Source organism: Adiantum capillus-veneris, chromosome 2 (genome assembly GCF_014529385.1).
Source record: "Adiantum capillus-veneris isolate H3 chromosome 2, ASM1452938v2, whole genome shotgun sequence".
Classification (NCBI taxonomy): domain Eukaryota; kingdom Viridiplantae; phylum Streptophyta; class Polypodiopsida; order Polypodiales; family Pteridaceae; genus Adiantum; species Adiantum capillus-veneris.
The window spans coordinates 123,247,193-123,255,425 of NC_140932.1; the positions used below are offsets into that span (position 1 = coordinate 123,247,193).

The 8,233-nt window shown below is 38.9% G+C and overlaps 1 pseudogene; it reads right to left on the reverse strand.

Annotated features, from left to right (window-relative positions):
* Positions 1 to 6,836: 6,836 nt before the first annotated feature.
* On the reverse strand, positions 6,837 to 7,722 carry LOC147463522 (uncharacterized; annotated as a pseudogene).
* Positions 7,723 to 8,233: the final 511 nt, after the last annotated feature.

An 8,233-nucleotide genomic window follows, 5' to 3' on the forward strand; every position in this document is an offset into this window, starting at 1 on the left:
AAACTTCCTCAAATATGTCACCATTCAAGAAAGTAGCAACAATGTCTGATTGATGTACATCGCAACCAAAATGAGCTACCAATGCACATAGAAAACGCACAGTAGTCATACAACAAGTGGGAGAAAAAGTATCTTCATAATCTATGCCTTTTTGTTGTGCATAACCCTTTGCGACAAGTCGAGCCTTATGGCGATCGATCTCACCATCCGGCTTGCGTTTCAACTTGTAAACCCACTTCGTACCAATGGCCTTTTTGCCAGGAGGAAAATCACATAAATTCCATGTGTCATTTTCTATAAGTGCATCATATTCTGATTCCATGGCAGCCATCCAATTTTTTGAATTCTATGCTTCATCAATAGAAAGAGGTTCCTCAACATCATGTAAGCTAGACATAGCCAAAGCATACAATCTAATGCATAAGATGCATGGCCACAGCCTGAACGAGTACGACTAGACAAAGATGCATCTAATTTACTGCCACACAATGTATGCACCAGCCATTTTGGCATACCTCTAGCCTGCTCATTTTCAGCCCTTTTCTCATCAAGTACATCATGTACATCTACATCAGTAATAGGCTGATCTGTAACATTTTTGGAAACCCCCATAGGCTGTACATTTTCCTCAATATTGGAATTTACATTCAAACTTCCACCATTGAAAAGAGGCAACAAAGTGACATAAATGTCATGTGACCTTACATTATTGTCTCTAGTACATGACAGCAAGGGCTGAACAGAATCTTCCACAAACACTACATCCCGTGAAACCGAAATACACTTTTTTTGTGAATGATACAACCTATAACTTTTGCTTTAAGCACTATAACCAACATAAATACATTTGATAGTTTTATCATCCAATTTTCTGCGCTGTGTTTGTGGCACCAAAGCATATGCCAAACAACCAAAACACGCATGTGCTCAATAGAAGGCTTTCTATCATGCCATGCTTCATATGGAGTAATAGACTGCAAAGCTTTCTATCATGCCATGCTTCATATGCAGTAATAGACTGCAAAGCTTTCGTAGGACACCTGTTATGTACATAAGTGGCACACATGATGGCCTCAAGCCAAAAAGAATGAGACAAAGCTTGACTTTTGACCATACATTGTGCCATTTCCATAAGTGACCTATTTTTCCTCTCAGCAATGCCATTTTGCTAAGGTGTATAAGGCAGTGTACATTGGTGTTTTATCCCACAACTAGTAAGAAATGCATTAAATTCATGAGACATATACTCCCCCCCTCGATCGGAACGGAGGGTGCCCATAGTACAATTTGATACATTTTCATCCATAGCTAGAAATTGTTTGAAGCACATAAAGATTTCAGACTTTGCTTTAACCCATGCATGCCTTGAGTAATCATCAACGAAAGTCATGAAGTACAGGCAATTGCCCGAGGACGGAGTTTGCATGGGCCCACAAACATCACTATGCACAACCTGCAACCTGCATGTAGCCCTAACTGAACCATCCTTTGGAAACTTAGAACGCTACATTTTACCCAAAATACAACCTTCACAAACATGTTTGACATGTGCTTCAAGAGGCGTCAAAGAAGCAATCATATCAAATTTCTGCAAACGCAGTAAATTGGCAAAATTCAGATGCCCAAAACATTGCATGCCACAGTTTTGCATCCGAAACAGCCCTTGGAGGTGCAACTACATTTGCAAAATTTTCTCCACACTTGTCATAAAAAGTGAGCTTATACAGCCCACGGCACAAAAGGCTAGATGCAACAATTTCATCACCAAAACTGAGATCATGAACTGTACATCTGTCATCCACAAATTTGACTACAAGTCAAAGTCTAGCAAGTGCAGATATAGACAAAAGATTCTTCTTGATCGCAGGTACATAAAGTGCATCAACAAGTGTGAAATAACTACCATTTGTAGCAGTAAGCACAATATTTCCAACCCCCTGAACCGGATAAGAGGCATCGTTGGCACAAGCGACTGAATTCCCATGAGGAACAGACTCAAGAGAGGTGAACAATTCATGATGCGAGATAATGTGCTTGTAGCACCATTGTCAAAATACCACACATGTGAATCTGCAACAACAACTGACATGCATGCATCATGGACAGCAGGATTGTAAGTGCACTCTACACTAAAAGCCCATTCTGCATCAACATCACCATCACAGTCTCCTTTCACAGAAGACTCAACAATGGCTGCATTTGTAGTGGAACCAGCATTTGCAGTGGAACCACCCTCTTTCTTCTTAGCCTCTTTGGCCTTCAACTTAGGACACTGCTTGATCAAGTGATCATTACCTTTACAATAATGGCAACGCATCCTCTTTTTGCCCTTATCACCAGAATTTCCAAAAGAATTGCTGCCAGCAGAAGCATTAGGAACAGAAGTTTTGCCACTCGCAGCAGAACCATAAGAAGTGGATGCATTGATGTTACCACCCTTTCTTTGAGAAGCAATAAAAACCTGTTCAATTGCACGCTACCTAGTCTTGTTTTTTCTAGAAAGTGACTCTTGCAACAGCAATGTGCATAATGCATCAAACTCAACAACTTTAGGATTTCCTTGGGTCATAAGTCTCCAAGTACTAGCAAAAGTCTGGTAAGAATCTGGTAAGGCATCAAGAACAGTCTGCACAAGGGAACTGTCTGAAATGACTTCACCTGCAGAAATAAGTTTCTCATTGATATCCTTGACACTAGCAAGGAAAGTGTTCATATCATCTTTCTCATGCATAATCTTTGATTCCAGCTCTTTACCTAGCAAAGCAATTATAGCCTCATTGCGGCTTGCATAAAGACCTGCTAGAATATCCCAAGCATGTTTTGTAGATTTTGTTGAACAAACGTGAGGAGTAATGGTGCGCTTCACAGACAACGCAATCAACGCATGAGCCAGCGCATCCTTTGCATCCCAACGAGCTTGTTCTACAGTAGGCAAAACAACTCTAATAGCAGCAATCCTTCCAACAAGACCAGCAACATCCTCAACATCGCCTACATCCTCAGAACCAAGACGTACATCAATGCCCTACAGAATATTCTAGACGCCCTTGACACAAGAACATGTTGCATCATGTAAGCCCACATAGGGTAATTGTCCCTATCCAATTTCTCCTCAACAGCAAACATCTTGAACACATATGTGTTGTTGTCAGCCATGGAAAATGCATACACCTAATGTGAAAACTGCCCGAAATGAGGAGAAAGTGAGTGAGACTAGCACGTGCTATATAGCACAATCCACATTAGACTGTATGGGACCTATTATGTAGTATTTGGCATTGACAAAAAATTTGCACAAGATGACAAAATTGCCTGCACAGACCTGGTCGTAGTGGAAACAGAGGCCAAAATGAGCCCGAATCAAAAATTTGAGAAGACTAAGCTCTAGGAGCTCTCCCAAATTTTTTGTCAACCTACAAATGCTCGCCAAATCTCACACAAATTGGAGAAAGTGAGCAGGCGTGTGCTGGAGTTGTTGGCGACTAAACCCAGGAGGATGCAACCTGCTCTGATACCAATTGTTGGAATTAGGGTTGCACAAAAATGCACACAGCTTGGAGAAGACAAAGGAAGCTCAAGGCACACACCTGAGAGTGTGTTACTTAATGTGCATTGTGCAATGAAAAAAAAATAGATAGCACTATAGTGATGGATGTATATATAATGCACGAGGGAAAAAACCTCCTAAAGAGGGAAAAAATGCCCCGGCGGTCCTAGTGTGTTCACACACATCTGTACCACATGTATATGGTAACAATCCTAATTGAAATATTTTCCATCAAGCATTAGAAGTCCACACCTTATTATCCCAAATGCAATGGATAGGCTGAGAGTAGCAACAAGGCTATCAAGACTATCTTGACTAAGATTATGCAAAAAACAAAAACAAAAACACCACAACTAGGATGAGAAGCTTCAAACAACACTTTGGGCATAGAGAGTAGTGCTTAAAATTACAATTGGAATGACACCTTTCAAAATGGTTGGATGGTACAGAAGCTGTCATATAAATGGAATTGTTTGTTCCCAGTCTCAAACTAGCAATAAAACATGATATGAATTATAAATGTGATTTGAAAAAAAGATTGCATGAGCTACTAAGGCTAGATGAAATCAAACAAAGAGTAATGCTGGAAGAAGAGACAGCCTAGCAGAGAAGAAAATACAGGGGCATGATAGTAAGTTGAAGGTGAGGGAGTCAAAGAAAGATCTAGTTTTACTGAATTAGTTTGAGTTAGGACCTAAGAAACCCAATCCAAAAATAGCCTAGTCATGACCTTATGAGGTTGATTGGGTCTTCTCAAAGGGGTACAGTTAGACTTAAGGATTTATTTGGACTCATGTTACCTAGCGTATATAATGGATCCAAAATTAAACTTTATTATTCAACACTAGAAGAACCTCTAGCACGACCATGTATGTTATTGGATACATAAGAATCAAAAACTGATGTCATGAATCGATTCCTATTAGGATGTAAGATGAAGAAAGAAAATAAGCATTCAGAGCTCATCAGACATGGGACTTAGAGAAATCATCTAAAAAGAACATTGATATCTAAAGGGACCAGAGCACCAAAATCTAGAATGTCTTAAAAAATATGTTCAAGTACCCCTGCTCTCTTCTCTACTTTACATGTATAGGAGTTCTTTAAAAGCTTTGTAATAAGTTACTTTTATACCTAGGGCTTCTAAAAATTATCTATAAGCTTAGTTCTCATGTGCAATATACATTACCATCAAAAGTAAGTAGGACAAATCTGCTTACATCGTAATCTATGAGCTTGACATATATTTAAAATATGTAGATTTAGAATCGGATTACAAATGAGAGATTTAGCGGTGGGAAATTGACTAGAAGGGGTATTTGTAGTTGGAATTTGAAATAATCCCCCCTTCCTAGCTCAATGTGTCCCATGGGCATAACCATGTGTACGTTGGTCTTTGTGTTGGTTGTCTTTGAGTGAAGAGCTTCAAAAAAAAATTCAATTTAATGGCATTCCCTTTTTCCTTGAGTGATTTCTACCTTTGTGTGTTTTGATCTATCCAAACATTGTTTGTCATTGAGAATGATGTAATATACATGCAAAACTAGCTTAAGGGGTAGATGATACTTTGAGGTAGTGACTAGTTTGATCCCGTTATATTCTGTGATTGCTTCTAGCTCTCTGATTTTTTCACCATCTCTAAAGAAATTGTTAGCTCAATGTTTTTGTTTTAGTATTCTTTAAAGTTTTGTTTAACTCCTTTACTTGTTTGTGATTGTCTTCTAAGGAAGTCTGTATGGCTTGGAGTTCTCTGGAGCACACTCCTTGTTCTCAAAGTTGACTTTTGTATGCCTTTTCATCTATTTTCCATTCTCTTTGATGGAGAATTGTTGCTATCTTTGAAGATGAGAGCTACTCTTGGCAAAGAATAATTGAAACTTGTATGTCCCTGCTCTGGTTCTTTGATCATTGGTAGCAAGTTCCTTATTGTTAATGTACGAATATGTACAACAGGATAGTGATGAGTGTTTCCAAACCGGGCTTTAAAACCTGGATGACCAAAGGGAAAAACCCCGATGGGAAAAACTGCTCTTGGTATACCTCTTATTTGAGTTGAGAAATTGGAATTTAAGTACCTATTCATGCAAGGTGAGTGCAGAGAAACAAAGGAAGAATGCCTAATGCAAGTGCCAATTACAAGACACTTCATATGCACACAAGAAAATCATGCAGTGCAAAAAAGGACTTGATAGGTTCTTTGAGGAACAAATGTAGCACTTGTGACCTCAAAAGACGTCTCAATAGCTTCCACTTTTCCAAGAAGGTTTTTTATGTAGACGCTTTTGCACTCATAACTCACTGTGATCAGTGCATGTCTTTTAAACTTTCTTTCTTCACTTCACTGAAGTTAAAATAGATAGACTTTGACTTTTATGCTCACCTATACTAGCATGAGTGACACGACATAGATGTACCCAACTCTCCAGCTTGAGCAGTACCTAGAATAGCTTAGACTCTTAGACCACAAAAAGTAATACTTGAAGCTTTGGGACTAATGCCTTACTCATTTATTGGCTTAGTTGGTCGACTCTGATTGTTATGCCATAAGTTTTTAATGGTGACTTGGACTTACCTGGTTAATACTGGAAACCCAACTATTACTGTTGTAAAAGCCTTGCTTTTGTAGTGAAGCATGAGGAATCCATCTGGAGATTGTGTTACCCTTGGTTGTGGCTAGTTGCCTTTGGTTGGGGCCTTGTGTTACTTGACTGTTCTACGTGGTTTTAGGCTGATCTACTACTTTAGGTAACCATATTTGAGGGTTACCCTCATAGAAAGTTTGTGCTTTTGCAACATTGTTATTGAATAATCACACATACAATAAATAATCACCAAGAGATTGGATTCATATAAATTCAAAGCTAAGCAGTACTATGTGTGTAACACAAGTAGGAAAAATCAGAGAGATGATGAGAGAGCTAGAACTCAGACAAACATCAGAGATTGTATATCAAGAAAATCCCCAATACAAGTTCTACAAAACAAGGCTTAGTACAACCCCGTCCTTTCAAAGTTCCCCAATCCCCAATATAAAGCTATGGCCTAAATTCAGTTATAACTGTCTGATTCTTGGCATACAGTAACAATATCCGATCAGGCTTACAATATCCGACTAGCTACTAACAATCAAACAATATATCCGATATCCGACTACATATCCAACTTTGTATTTTACCCTTCAACACATGGCATGCCCCGGTGGTGGATTTTACAAAATCTGACTCGGATCCACACATCCCTTGATCAGTAAAGACCAAGTCAAAAAAGAAAATGCCATGATGAAAACATTTCAGACATTGGGCTCATTGGGAACTACATCAAAATCTGACAAGTAATCTGGAACAAGTACAGTAGGTTCAGCAACTGTCACTGATCCAACAATAACACCAACAACTACTGCATCATCTGGAAAATTAGTAATCTCCTGCTCTTATTATCTCTAAATTGCAGACAAACCTTCACCAGTACCCATATCCATTGAAATTGAATCAACTGATATCTCAGCAAATGCAGATTTTGCAATATTCTTTTCTTTGTAATCCTGAACCTATTTTTGGTACAAATCTCTGTCTTTCTTTAATTGTTCCATCTCCTTTAGCAAACCAGCTTCATGGTTACTGACAAACCGTGATGTGATCTTCTCATAAGGATGCTTGATAATGGAACTCATCTCCTCTCTGAATGTTGCCCATACTTCCTGCATACCTGTTTCCAAATTTTGCCTGAGGACTGACATGTCCCCTTCAGACATGAGAACACCATTGACATCTACTTCCTCTTCTCCCAACACCTGTTTCTCCAACTGTTCCAAAGGTTTAATTCTCTGATTCAAAATTTGATTCTCCACCCGCAACTCTTTATTGACAATGGCCAACTGCTGCAATTCTGATTGTACTTTTGTTTCCAACTCCACTGTCCAATCCTTAAACATCTGCAAAGAAATCTTTTGCTTGGCTAACTTATTCTGATGTTCCCCCATCAGGTCCTGAATTTCCTTCTGATGTGTGACTCTGATAGTCTCCAACTCTTTCTGCAAGGCATTAGCATTGACAATTTGATCATGCGACAGTATTTTTGAAACACTAGAATCAGCCCACAGATTGTAACTGTATTTCCATATTCTGCTGCTATTGATGAATAAACTCTGTGACACCTAAAAGCATCTTTTCTTCCATTCCAGCATCTGTTGGCTTGAAATTATTTGGAGAAGACAATTCATCAAAATTTAGTTGTTTAACTATAGGTTCCACCTCTGCTTTTCTTTTCTTGGACAAAGTGAAAGCCTTGCCAAGCTTGACCTGATTTGATGACACTGTATCAGGCTTCGTTTCTGAAATATCCATGTCCTTCAAAGAGTGCACCACTTCAGGAGTATGCACACTTTTGAGAGCTTCACTGTGATTGTAACCTGCTTTAATCATGAACACATAAGTTTCTGCCTTCACGTGATCATTGATTAACTCTGCAGGTACTTGCACCCCATGAATATTAGGGTGTTGCTATGTATACCCTTCTACCCTACCTAAAGTAGTCAAAGAAACATCACCATTGTCCAACTTTTGAACATAAGAAAACAAGGCTGCCAAGTAGGCACACAACCTGTTTGTAGAATCTTTCCTCCGGTCCGACATATTAATCTCCCCATTGATCCTCTCATAAACTAAGTAATCCCAATTAACACTTCCT